We start from the raw sequence: 14,623 nt of genomic DNA on the forward strand, positions 1-14,623 counted from the left end.
TAAAAAAAAATACATTCACTTTTAACAAAAAGGTTAATATCTTAGTTAATTATGTTTCAAAGTAAATTCATAGAATAAAACGAAATGCCAATTATAAAATTTAGAAAATCATTCAATTTCAAATAAATTAGACACACATCGAGTCTCTAAATTTTAGACCTTCTAGCAGACCAAAATATCTTGGTGATCTATGTTGTCTATGTGATTGGTGATATTACATATTTATTTATAACAAGTGTTTGGTACAAATTGTAGTACTGTATTAGTAAAACATTAATTAACAATTGTCTAAAGTTTTTTAATGTCGTACATTCGTTGTTCGTCGTAATGTTAACAATTTGTAATTTGTAATTTTTGACAACTTCTGTAAGAAGGTAACAACCACTAATTGTGCAAACAATTTTCTCATGGATACCCTTTGTAGCCCCCCTGAAGTAGGAAATTAAAAATGAATAATCGTGTGATTTGGATTTAGTATATACAACCAGTGATAACTTTTAATTTGTAATCAAAATGGTTAAATAAATAACTACTTATATTTTTATAGTAAAGTAACTTTTTTAGTTAAAAATTTTGCATTTTGACCTTTACTTTTCCTTTGAAAACCATTTTTGATTAACCGTAATAATAACTGTTGTAATAAAGAAACAAAATAAAGGGTTAGATTCTATCTAAAAGTGCTGTTTAGCTAATTTTATACCATTTTATGCAAATATTAGTTCGATAACAACAAATCTCAATAGCATAAAACGTGAGATTATTAATTTAGCTTCTAAATAGTGATTTTGCAATTCGGTTTAAACTGGCATTTGTTTTTAATTTCTGAGGGCACAAGACTTAAAAGTATGTGTTGTAATCATCCAGACGATCTCCTCACCGTAATAATCCTTAAAAATTTAAATTGATTACGAGTCCTTAATTGCATTTTTATTATTCGGTACAAATCGTTTCGTGTTCGTGTAATAAACCGTCTGTTTGCATTCGCGGCACAGTCCGTTTCCTCCTTCTTGAATTATAAATTAATTCTTGTCGTTAATGACACAAAACATATTTGTAAACGATTCTAATACATGAACTTCTCATTAGTAACATCTTGAACGGAATATGTTTAATGATAGAAAATGACAGCTCGTCCACGACATATATTGAGATTTAATAACGGTAAAGACAGCTTCAAAATCGAATCCAAACAACAATAGATCATATTGCTCGATTCCCAGAAATTGTAATAAAAGTGAATAATAGGAAGAAGTCTATGCACGACCGTATTGTTGGAGTTTACGCAAAAATAACTTGATATTGTGAAATGGGCCATTTACAATGACAAGAAAAAGTGGCTAAATTGGAGACGATTTTAAATTGATTGTGAATGAGTAGGAGTTTAGGATAAAATTATGAAGCTTCGTGGAAGTACTCGTGGGAAAGTACAAAATAATATCGCACTAAAAATTTGTGAAAAGTTAACATTTTTCACACACCTGCTGCTTCGCTCTAGTGGTCCATTCCTTCGTTTACTTTCCTGCAACGTTGCAGTTGACTTTTCAATTATATTTACAGTTTTTTAAATGTTTGCTGTCCGAGACGGGATTGGCTTCCTTATTGGTACAATCTCCATCAATCAAACTGAAAATTCGTCGATACACGTTTATTTGCAGATTGCAAGTCGATCGCTTTAACAACTCTCTTGGTAATTATCCATGCAATTAGAGGCGTATCTAGGAAATTCCTCGCCGTTGTATAGTCCACGAACGCTTTAACACATACTGTTCGACCACAGAAAAACTAATTCGAACTTACCACCTGTTATAATAAGCGATAGACTCGCTTCGTAAATATAGTCATCAGATTAGCTTTTAATCGAGTGAAAGATAGTGAAGGGTAATCTTAACTGACGAGTTGAAGTGGGCTGTTCTGTATATATGAGTGAAAGATTTACCCAAAATATAGAGTAGACGCAGAAATTGCAGCTCAAAAATGGTTTTCTATTTCATTAAAATTTGTTAAAAGTCGATGCGGAACAATGGCCGGCCCCATTGTGTTGGAACGATATTTGGCATACGTATACGTCGTGTACTTTATACAAATAACAGTCCGAAACGCTAACACAACAAGAACGTTTAGAGAAATGCAATCCATTATTCAGAAAGACAGCGGTAATAGCGTATGGCTCCGGGAAGGCCCCCGGAACAAATAAGACAAAGAAAGACAGGGTGCGAGGGTGAAGGAGATGGACAAAGAGCGACGATTGTGAGAGAGGTGAAGTTCGTATGTTATATACACGCACTCCATGCTCTCACCTGAAGGTTCTCTTCGACTCCAAATAGAGATTCTTGGCAGTTTACAACGAATGTGTAAGATGCTTGAAAATAAAATTAAAAAAAAATTGTCGAAAAGAGATCAAATTCTGTTCGAGAGAAAATTTATGAACAAAATAAAAACGAGCAAATGTTTAATTACTCACCTGGCATTGAGGAGGTGGAGGCTTAGATGACTTTTTCAAAAACTATGGCTGAAACCGAAAAAAATTATATTAAAATAAAAAATGTCACACTTGGGATTTTTTAATAAATTGCTTCTTAAAATGTACGAATATGTTTCGGGAGACTAGTTCTCAATTTTAAAAACTAGTTTTATATAATTTTACAAAAATACGTCTCTTAACTAAATTTCTGGTTAACCATAGGTGCAAATATATCTCGACTTTTTTCACTACTCAAACATTTTGGCTATGTTCTGGATGAAATGTTATTTAGCTTCGCTTCAGATAACCTGACTAGTTTACTATTTAAATAAAATTTTGTTTTTTTAATTGAACGTAGTTTAATTTGAGATTAATAAAACTAGCTTAATAAAAAAAATAAATAATAATTAACAAACAACCTGATTAAAAATTTAAAGTCCCAGTTTCTTCACTACAATTTTAGAATTTATGAGGTGGTTATTTATATTACAAGACAATCTATCTACGAGTAAAATGGTTCACGATCTTTATCGTTGGACTTTTTTCACAATCTTTATCGTTTTGTATAATATTTTATTTTGTACCATTTTCTAATTGTAACGGGTGTTTTTTAAAATTTGGCGTCAAAGCTTCGATGAAAGTTTGATTGTGAACGAACCATTGCATTATCTGACATTTGACACCTCGCCGGGCGTATGTGTTGGTTCACAACACACTCATATCACCGCCAACTATGACACCAAATTTAAATAAACATCGTTACTATTATAACCATAATATAATAAAATTTCTTGTGTCTTCTGATGGTCGTCTTATTGGTTTTGAATATTAAAGGTAGATAAAAATCCACTTTATATACTAGACGATCTTTTACATTCAGTACAAAATAAATTAATTTTTGCAAATTGTGGCTGTTTTTATAATCTCATTTTCATTTAGAAAAGCTGAAATAAATTTCAATAGATCGAAAGATTTGGTCAAATAATAGAGCCAGCGTAATGACTAATTCACTTATTAAGAGTTGTTAATCAAAACATTTTTTGAAAATTTAATTCAATTGCTCTTAAATAAATAAAAAAACACAAAGCCAATTAATTTAAAAACTTTAATTTCATTTAAAAAATATTTATTTTCTTATTACTTTAGTATTGTCATCAATTTCATCAAAGGCATTATTGTCTTTGTACAACGAATCAATCAATGGGTTGTTTCTATTTCCTCGAACGATGTAAAATTTCGATGCACTTTGCCCATATGCACCCCGTTATCGCCATCATCAGTTGAAACATTGAGTTTGGATCGGTTGCAGTAAATTACTCGGCATCAAGAAACTCGCAGCTATCCTCTTCCTGTTCTTACTACTGTATCACTCCGGAGAGAGACAGAACCGTTGCGGTTTAACAATAGTCAGATGAGTGGATCCGTTTACGTCTCATACAAATTAACCTGCCGACTAAATTTGTTTAAAGCATGCAATTATCATGGCCCGTGCTAGGTTTCGACTGGCACCTCGTGCATGCCCGTTCCGTTTTCTTCAGGAAGGCCCAAGAGTTCCGCTTATGTGATAATCGATGAATTTTTCCGCCGAATTATCATAATCCTATTTTAATTAATCTCTTTGCGTGCCTTATTAGAAAGTCATCGACTCTTGCGGACAAAACCGGCCAAATAGAGCGTGAAGCTGAAGATTCTAATGGTGCAAGACCGCCTGCATCATGTGATGCCTACATGTCCGTTAAATCTAAGGTTAACTAACTATTTGTACTTTTAATGGATAATTACAGGTAGCGTAACGTAACTGGCACTTTGTGTTACTTGCCGAGATCTACTCTGCGTGTAATTACGGAGGTGTTCATGTGAATTGCGTTGGTTTATGGATGCGATATTGTAGCATTGTACACCGAAAATAACGAGAAAGACTTTCCCATGGCGGGGCCCGCGGTGATGATACTTATTTTGACCGGGAGGCTTTGACGCGTAATTAGATGCTGCTTTTGATGCCAGAATGCCAAAATCCGACAAGGACTGGTCCCACGACTCCCTCAAAATCATCAGGTTACCAAAACAAAAGTTATCGCGAATGGAATGCAGAGGAGGGTGTCCGGACGACGAACAAACTCACATATCGTGAGGAAAGAAAACTGACGAGAAATTTAAGTATACCTTGCAATAAAATAATACTTTTTCAACATAAACATGAACATGAAAGAATCATTTCAAAATAATTCAGTAATTCCTTAAGTCGTGAACAGTTGGGTTTAAACTGAGTGAAACAAAATAGTTAATTAAAAAAAATAAACTTTAATCCATCTAGATTTAATCTAGAATTTGTTTCACCTTTTAGGTAAGATTTTAAAAACTTAATTTTTCTGCTAATATAAATTTAATAATAGTTAGATTTTAAATTTTGTGATAAGGATTAAAGTGAAAATTTTATTTATTTTAATGTTATTAAGGTGGAGCAATTACAACAATAAAATAAGATATTTGCTAATACATGCACTAACAATAACAATCATTGTTCTTAAAATAAGTGAAAGTTACAAATTTCAAAATATATTACTTGAGATTTCAATATTTTTGTTTTATTTACATACGAATGCACACCCATAATAAACAACCCAAGGTAATAACACTAATAAAGATCAATTGTATTACTAGATACTCGTATTAATTACAAATGTTGCACCACTTATCTTTAAAAAAATTTCTTTAATTAACTTCTGTGTCCGGATTTGTTGCAATACGAGTATTTTCCAAAAAGTATTAGGTACATTCATTACTTTGTAATTTCATTTAAACCATGTTTTTGTATTTTATATAAATTAAGTAAACGATGAGTGTTTAAAGCCATGAATGTCAAATCTATTAAACATAAATGTCGACAAAAAGGTTGGAAATCAAAATGCCAACGAATTAAAACGTCGACCACAACGAAAATGTCGATAATTTTGAAAAAAATTATTTTTGCTTATAAATGGACTCATATTTCCCTGTTTCAAGAGCTAATAAACGAATTAATTTTCGTATATGTGCGTAATTGATTAGTTGACGTTGCGTATTTAAGCCGTAATCATCACCATTATCGTCATAATCGAGATGAGCAGCGCGACAAAAGCTCGTCGTGTATGTGGAAACATCTCTCCGGCTTTTCCTAAGCACGCCGATGAGTGTGTATATTGTGTCGACATACGGCACTTGATTTCCAGGGTTTAACGTCACCATTTACTCGCTTATTTTAGCCTCTTTGTGCTGTTATCGCAGATGTTAAGTCATAACATAGATGAAAGACGAGATTTCCGAAAAATACGAGATGTGTTGCTCTCGTGTTCTGTTTGCATCAAGAAAGAAGAAAAAACGTGTAGAAACGTACACCTTTGTTGCAAAGCAAAGCGGAAATTTAAATAGAGTTAAAAATTTAAAGAATTTAAAATATTTTTTTGATTTTAAAAAAATGTTGTGTTGTCTTGACGTTTGCGGTCATTGACGCCGCTACCATCCTTGAAAAAAAAATGATTAGATGCTGAAATGAGTACTTTAATAGCTTTATTAAGCTGCAACATACGATGGATTTTTAATTTTTGTCAACAGTTTTACATTGTACAAAGAGTCTTTCCGTATATGTTTAATAGCGTAAGTATTGTAATTTCAACAGTTGCTAAATCGAGCTATTGATTCGAGATCAATAATTGCCATAATTGATATTTTGATTGGTTGTAACGCTTTAAGCATATGTTGTACAAATGATGTGAATCCATCCCGTTTGCCTTTCACATATCGCCATAATTGCGATATGTGTTTGTCGTTCCCACTTCCTCTGCGTGTAATTTAAACTCGTTCGTCGTATTTAAAAAAATCATCGATCACGAATCGTCGTTAATAAGACATCTTACTGATTACAAGGCATTCTGATTATAGATACTGGGAGTTTCCACGGGATATGAGCTAAGTATACGGCGATAATTCATATTGGAGTCGGAGAGAAGGAAAACGTTTTTGGACGTTGGAGAGGAGAGGAAGGACGAAAAAATAATAAACAATAGTTCATGTATGCATAAAGCGAGCGGACACAATTTGTAAGCACGTTGCAGGTTAGCCAACCGTGGAGACCTGAGATACTTGCTCCATGTAAGGTTGGTATTACACCGTGTGCTCCTCGCCACTCGATCGCCCGACTGATTTATGACCAACACGGACGTTAAACGTTGGATTTTCTTGAATACTAATTGTGGGATTCACGCTTTTTTCGGACATTTAATTGGCACCACCACCCGAATTACGCGGAGGCGCCTTCGGGAGGGTGCAGCAAAGTGGTGCGATAATTGATGGGTAGGTAAATTCATCATACTTCGACTTTGGATCGAATTGGAGTCAAGGAGAGTGAGCTATGCAACAGCGATTTTAGTGAGAATGAAGAAAACTACGAGTGCAAATACCAAACACTGACATAAAAACTGGTGAAGAAATTCATTTATAGAAAATTGAGCAAGAAAACATGAGATTTTTAATTTTTTAAATAATTTCTAAAAGTGATTAATTAAAAACCAATATTGTATCAAATATCGTACTTAATTCTAAAACATTCTACGCAAGAATATATCTCTATAAGTAAAGTCTTGTAGTAAAATTTTGATTAAAGTTATTTCGAAAGGCAAAAACTGAAGATGACTTAAACAAGAACAAATATATTTCTACAATAAGTGAAACAAGACACAACAGTTATAAGAAACTGATAAGACGACAATAGTATATTAAAAAACTAGTTATATAAGACCAGACGTAAAGCACGAATTCAAGTTTAAAAAATGAGTGGCGCAGCACGAGTTATTTCAAAGAATAAGTGCTTCAAGGTCTCTGATTTTAAATAATTTCAGCGCCTTTTGACTATTAAAAAATGTAATGACTAGACTGTGAGATTTTGTGCAACTAAGGACAAGTTTTTTTATTTTGTATTTCTTTTTTAATTCTTTTAAAAATAATCTTGCAAATTATTTAAAAAAATAAAACACTGTAGAATACTTTAATATTACCAGCTGAGTAACCACACTTAAATTTACTTGAATTTTATAGTGCAATAGAAGCAATTATTTTTTTGGGCCTTAAGTGATAAAGAAACCCCCTCAATTGTAAAGGTTTCTTTCTTTCGAGGTTGCTTCAACGGCTGGTCCTTTTGATAACAATAGTTCTCATTAAATTCTTCATAAACTAACTAACTAACTAACTGATAAATCAAAACCGTAAAATTCAAGCAAAAATAGACGGATTTTACCACTTATTGGGTCGTGTGAAATGTGGCCATGATCAGTGTGTGCAATAAAACAATCTGTATTGTCAACAAGCGCCATTCGAAGCACAAATCCTTAGCAGATGCGCCATTTAAATACAAACTTTACGCCACATGCGCTGTCAAATTTTTGAATACAAAACTGTCCGAACGTGCGACTGTACTCTCCATATTTCCACATACATATGCAGTACTCGATGTTGCGTGAAGAAACACAGCAGCAACAAGCCCCTTTTTACATATATGCATAAATAGACGGTCGATTTTCCCGCCATTGGCTATTTCTTCTTGTTGGAGCCCGACGACGAACCGAAGAATTCGCACAGCCGCTAAGCTATTTTATTTAAATGCAATCTTGTATTGATTAAAAACGCGCCGAGAAAGCACGAATGTTTTCACAACCCCTTCATATGGAGGGATTAAGACACACAAGGGCGACTACTTGAATTTTTTCGCGTTGTTGAGGCGAGTTTCATACAAACGTAATGATAATGACGATAGTTATTTCGCCGATACACGCTATTTGAGAATATAGAGGGGAATTTTTCTTATGGGAGTTAATTAAGTGTTCAATCGAGCCAACTTTTCTGGAGCTCGCTATAAAGAATTCAGCCAGAAGCATCCTTCATGTACTACGTATACTAAATAATTCAGGACTCTTTACAATGAGCCGTGCTAATTATTTTTTTTGTCTTAGTCTTAGAAGAAAATGAATGTGGCAACTTTGCAGATGGAGATGCGTCACTTGATATAAAAAGATTTTTCTCACAAATTATTTGCCATTAGCCCCCGACTTCGATCCCCTTTTTCAAATTTCCTCAATTAAATTAAATTAATTAAAGTGAATCTCGGTGATTTCCGAATTAATTCCGGTCAAGGGATCAAAATCCTTTTTCTTATAAAATCGAGCTGGCGCTAAAGAAGGGTCGCTTTTCTTTTTTTTATTTATTTTTAATTATTAAGATATCGATTATTTCCTTGGACGTTTTTATTGTCCCTGTGTATATGAGTTGAGAATATTTGAACAGAGCGGAGCACTACAGGTGGTCAGTTACCGAGCCAGTTACAATATCGTTTTTGATTGTATCTTTGACGTAAAACAAATTTTATGACTTTATAGTCTTTAAACTTGTACAGTCCGTTTAAGATAGCAATTATTTTATTGCGCAGTTTATGGGATTGGATAAAGAAAAGATTCTTTGATAGTTTGACTAGGATTTGCTTCAACGTTTCGAGGAAACAAATTTGTTTTGAATTGTCAAAAAAGTGCGTGAAATTGTAATTAAATGATTTTATCATGTCGCAACAGTTGAAAATTGAATATTGAATTCCTGCGAAACGTAATACTGGGTAGCCGATTGTCATTCATATTTTGTCGTTACCACTTTTTTTCATTCGGGAAAAGTATAAAACTGTGCTAAAAAAATTAATGTAAAATAATTCCAAAAAAAATTAATCATTTTCAATGCTCTGTTAATTTATAAGTCTAATTATCTATTAAAATTTGATGTTATTCTATCCTTGTTTAACAAAAGCCGTTAATTATAAAAAAGTAACCCATTTTTCTAAAGAAAACAATATAAAGAATATAATCTTGCCTTTTTAAACATTAAGAAAATATTATATAATGTTTATTTGAATGAACTATATAAAGAACATCTTATATATATACCTACCTAAAATCGAAAACCTTTTAATTAACTTTATTTTAGAATATTTTATTCTAATCGTAAATATGATATATTTAGGACGTGTACCTTCTATGTTTTCTTTGTTGCATTATATGATTTTTTGTTTATTGAATTTTCTGTTTTCAATATGTTTCAATCCTATTTTTAAGTTTTATGTCAGTTTTTTTTTAAAAACACTACAAAATTACTATTTTTTGGTAAATATATTATAATGTAAATATTTTAAGTTGGTTGGTCGCCGGTTGTAAAAATCGAACAAATTTTCCAAGTTATTGAGTTAGGTACTAATTTAGTATAGTGTACAGAAAACAATATAATAGGAAGCATTGTTTATTAATAACTAGCATCGTTTTCATCCTCGGACATGTTTACGAGACGCTCGTCTCTTATTAATTAATTATTTGCCATTTTTATTTCGTTTTTAGTCCCTAGTTTAAATTCACTATTAATTAAACTTTCCTTATTACATTCGGAAGATCACAATTCAGTTCCAACGCCATTAAAAATTTTTATTTCTTTGTTTGAAAAGTTTTTTATTGGTAAAATCCATCGTCACGTATGAGTAGCCAATTAGGGTAGAAGAAGTTAATCATTCCCTAACGTCGAAAAAAGATAAGACGTCGAGGGTGAATCCCGCGAATACATGCATAAATTAAAAACGTAAAACATCAATACTTTCTTATTAAACCTCCCTCCCCCTTAATGACAATCAAGCGGCCTGGGAGCGTATGTGGAGAAAGGGGAGAAAGAAAACTCGCCCCTCTGGAGGGGCGCGACTTGCGCTAAGAATAAGAATACGTGCATTAAAAACGAACATCAATACTTCCCTTATTAAAACTCCCTTATAATGACAATCAAGACGGCTCTGGGAGCAGCAGCGTGTGTGACGTTTCGTGAGAGGGGGGAGCGGGAGGGGCCGGGAGAGGGGGAGATCCTCCGTTTATGCATCACGGCACGGCCGTCCGCGATAACGATTTTTTTGTTAATTATCAAGTCGCGTATGAGGGGGGGCAAGACGCTCACCGCCGCCTGCGAATCTCCATCCCTCCCCCAAGATGCTGTTTTTTGCCGGCCGTGTTTACGCGTAATTATCGGTCACGTGTCCGTGTATGGGGGAGAGGGTTGGCGGAAGAACGGATCGATTAAAAATTCCTTTCGATTAATAATTGAGAATCTTCTTTCTTGAGTGTACCAAAGGGGTTGATGCTGATGAGGGACGGGCGAGAGAAGGGCGGAATAAAGAAGACTGATTGTACGAGCTAAATTTTATTTAATTCCGTCACAATTTGCACACATATATGTGATATTTTATAATTAATTAATCTAAATGTAGTTTCCTGGAGTTTCTATCATACAAAGTGTTTACGGTCTTGGAGTTGAATTGACCAAGTAATAGAAGAGTACAGAAATACTGTAACCAAGAAAAAAACTCAAATAATTGTTATTATTAAGAATGTTATTTTACCCTAAAATATCGATAAACGGTTTGAAGGTTACTGGAATTATTTCCTTGTTAAGATAAAATTGTATTGTTGCAATAAATAAAAAAATCGTATATATGACAATTAAAGAGAAATTAAAGAATTAAAGTCACTTCATTGTTTTGACACTTTTATCATTTGATTTGTTTTTGCAGGAGTTTGTATCAAAATTCGAAGAAAATGGTTTACAATAGATTTGATTTGCTTCTTAATTTTTTTCCAAATGTATAGACATGGATCGCAAATATTACAGTAATTAAATAGTTGTCGTAATTATTATTATTAAGTGAAACACAAGGTACTAATGTCCATTGTTGCAATCAAAGCAGCAGTTCTCAAACAAATAATATAAAATGAATTATTTCCTTTCATAACGTAAATCTTTATTTTATATAGCGTATGAGTTTTCTTTCACAGTAAATATAGTAAATTTCAATTTCAAACGCCTTGTACTTATTACAATTAGCTCTAATTTTAGACATTTCAGTACTGATAAAGCTTTAATTGCTATTTTCATTTAGCTAAATCTTTACTCAACTGTTTTGCTTTGTTTTCTGTAAAAATGTTTTATTACAGAATTTTAGAGTAATTAATTTAATTTAATTAAACTTACAATTTTTTTAAAAAATTTGGTGGATGCGCCGGGTACAAAATGAAAAACAAAAAATACTTGCTACATATTACATACATATCTAAATGCTATTAAGAAAACAAAAATCAAAACTGCCAAACTATAATAGAGATATAGAAAACAGGATGTTTCTGTAAAAAAAATAGAAAAGCAAAGACTAAAAATAAATATTTATCAATTAGATTTTTTACTTTTTTTTAATAAATAAAAAAGTTGAATTTCAGATAAACTTTCAATTACAAAACAGACTGGGTAATAAAAAACACCTCTAGTTCTAACTTCTTTATTTATGAATAATAATACTTTTTTGATCAAAATTAATAAACAATTGTGAGCAATTTTTTAGGATAAACGCTCAAGCTACATAAAAATAGATGTCAATAAAATGTGCAACTTTGTTTTAAAAAATATTGTCATATCTTTAAAAATAATAAAAATGTATTTTTTGTTATATGTCTTTTAGGGCAGTAACAATAAAAAGAACTGTCAAATAGTTAAAATTACTGGCTGAATTTAAAACTAGTTAATATTTATTACTATCAAATAATGTTAGAGAATTATTGTATTGAGGCTTCTTTAAAATAAAGTAACCAATCATCAATTTAAAAAAAAATGCTGGAAGATTTTATTGAAAGGTTATTAGTCATTGATCAGAACTTTATTTAACTTGTTTTGTATGGTGTTCTTTATTTTTGTATTTTTTTATACTACATAGTTTAGTAAAATAAAAAAAAAACAAAATAAGACTACAAAATATTCAAAACAAGCTTTTTATTAAGTTCCTACCATTAGTAGGTACTAAAACAATTTTTTTATCTTTCATTCGTAATTTTTGGTATTCAAAGTGAGTATTTCAAATTATACCATTGTGAGAATAAACAGAATTATAGGTAGTTCGTTTAATAAAATAAGAGCTGTTAGAATAAATGTAAAAACAACAATTTCTTTTAAGAAATCAGTTTCGCTCCTTAAAACAGAAAGATAAATAATTGAGGCTCTTCTTTCTTGAGTGTACCGAAGGGGTTGGTGCTGATGAGGGCGCGCGGAGTGGCGGCGGGATGAAGAAGACTGATTGTAGTCAGTGTGTGTCGGAGTAAAAACAGTAAGGAGAGGGCAAAATGAAATGAACCAGCCCCCAACCGCCGCCACCACACATACCATCCCATTTTATTTTGCAGGAATGTGCCAACTGGTCACGATCATTTACATATGTTTTGGCGGTTTGTTTATTAAGAGACGTTATTTATTTTAAAACCGGCGCTTGAACCCCTAGGTTAATTACAAGGAAAATGTAATAACTTTTATAGCTTTCTTTACGATATGTTTTGTGGTCGAAATAAACCGACGTTTGTTGAAAAATCACCCCCTAGTCCTTGACCCCTATGCAAACAAAGTGCATTTCCACCCCATCAAACCGCTGTTTTTTCCCTTATCGATCCGCACCCTGACCCCATTCCCCCACATATAGCCAATTTTTCACCCATTGTGGAACTGACCACGTCCACGCGTCCCTCGACGCCCCCTCTGTCTAATTACATCGAAAATTGTTGCTTCGAATGTACAATCCGCCATTTTCTAACTCAATTCTCGTCTTGAAGGAGTCTTATTCCTTTGTCTCATATATACGTATATACTTTCTCGGCTCACGCATTTTAAACATCGGCCCCTTTCTTTCGGATTCTTAATTAGTAATTCTCGGTCTCTGTCTGAGAAGCGGCGCCCCTTCGACGCCGTCCTCGTCGCTCCCGTATGGAAATGTGACGTCAGCCTGAGACGAAATTAAAGTTCCCCTTGCGAAAACGAAATTTTCTACACCCGTGCAGTCTTTCATTACACACATACAGGAGGAGGCTGTTTCTCTACGATGTCTTTCGTTAAATATGCCAACCGGTACGTGTATCGGTGTTGTACTCTTTATGGCTTCGCCAAATTCGGAGACAAATTACACCAAGCCAATATTACCAAGAACAAAGCGTTGATTCTTCTTGTTTGACGAATATTTTCAGAGAGATTATAAAATACAAAAAGTCAATAGTGAATGGGCGCTGAAGGGTTGACGAAATTAAAGCCTTTCAGGTGGAAGTCATGATTTTTTATAAATCAACTTGTGATTGTATTCAAACTTTTACCAAACACAACATATCACAATCAAAAATTAATGTCGCAATTAATGATAAGGAGGTTTAGACTCGTAATTCAAATATGTAATATAAAATACATATGTGTAGTATCTCTGTAATAAATTGTGGACAAACTCATCATTTACTGTTCTAAGATACCAAATTTCTAGCAACATGTTCCTAAATTAGTTTACAAAATATTCATTTCGCAGTTAATGATAAGGATGCCTTAGACTCATAATGCAAATATAAAATACGTGTAGTATCTCTAATGATAAATTGCAGACAAATGTATAAAATTTATTAGTCATAATTTAATTTAGTTTTAAACTCATCCTTTAGGTACTGTTCTAAGGTTGTAGCAGTATGTTCCTATATTAATTTACAAATATACAAGATGATTTTAATAGTTGTGCAAAAAATTTAAAATGTAAGATAGTACAGGTCTGAAAAAGTCAAAATAACTCAATTTGCATTATTCATATGTTTTAAAATCACCCTGTATGTTATAATGTAGTATGTTATTTTCTCTCTTTTTTTATTTAATATAATCTAGTGTTAATATATCGTCGTTTAAATGAAATTTTATTGTATTAAGATTTTGACTTCAATAAAGTTATTTTTTTTAAACATAAGATCAAAAAAAGAACAATTGAAACATTGATGATATAAATTAAAACAAATAAATAAAGAAAAAAAAAATAAAGACAGAAACATCTATTATAATCCTAAACTGAAATTAGTAAGTGATTCATGTCGAAAATGCAATGATTGTTATCTTAAGCAATTTAGAATTTTTTTTACTTAGCTAATAAAAATAATTAGTTCAACGTTTGTGACAATGCTATTATTTAATAAGTTTTTAGTTTTTAATTAATATTTTTAAGTTTTTTAATATAATGTTTAAAATTTTATTTACTTGCTAAATAAGTACAGTACATAAGTACAAATTTAT

The 14,623-nt window shown here is 32.2% G+C and overlaps 1 protein-coding gene across 1 annotated transcript in view; it reads right to left on the reverse strand.

Annotated features, from left to right (window-relative positions):
- LOC123004032 (protein jim lovell) overlaps nucleotides 1-14,623 on the reverse strand; it is a 59,100-nt gene that overhangs the window by 23,042 nt on the left and 21,435 nt on the right. Inside the window, exon 2 of the mRNA XM_044397138.1 lies at nucleotides 2,462-2,509. The gene's annotated coding sequence lies outside the window, so the exon portion shown is untranslated. The remainder of the gene's footprint in view (nucleotides 1-2,461; nucleotides 2,510-14,623) is intronic.

Source organism: Tribolium madens, unplaced genomic scaffold, assembly GCF_015345945.1.
Source record: "Tribolium madens isolate multiple individuals breed KSU strain unplaced genomic scaffold, Tmad_KSU_1.1 Scaffold_1;HRSCAF=32;Tcas5.2_LG8, whole genome shotgun sequence".
Lineage (NCBI taxonomy): Eukaryota > Metazoa > Arthropoda > Insecta > Coleoptera > Tenebrionidae > Tribolium > Tribolium madens.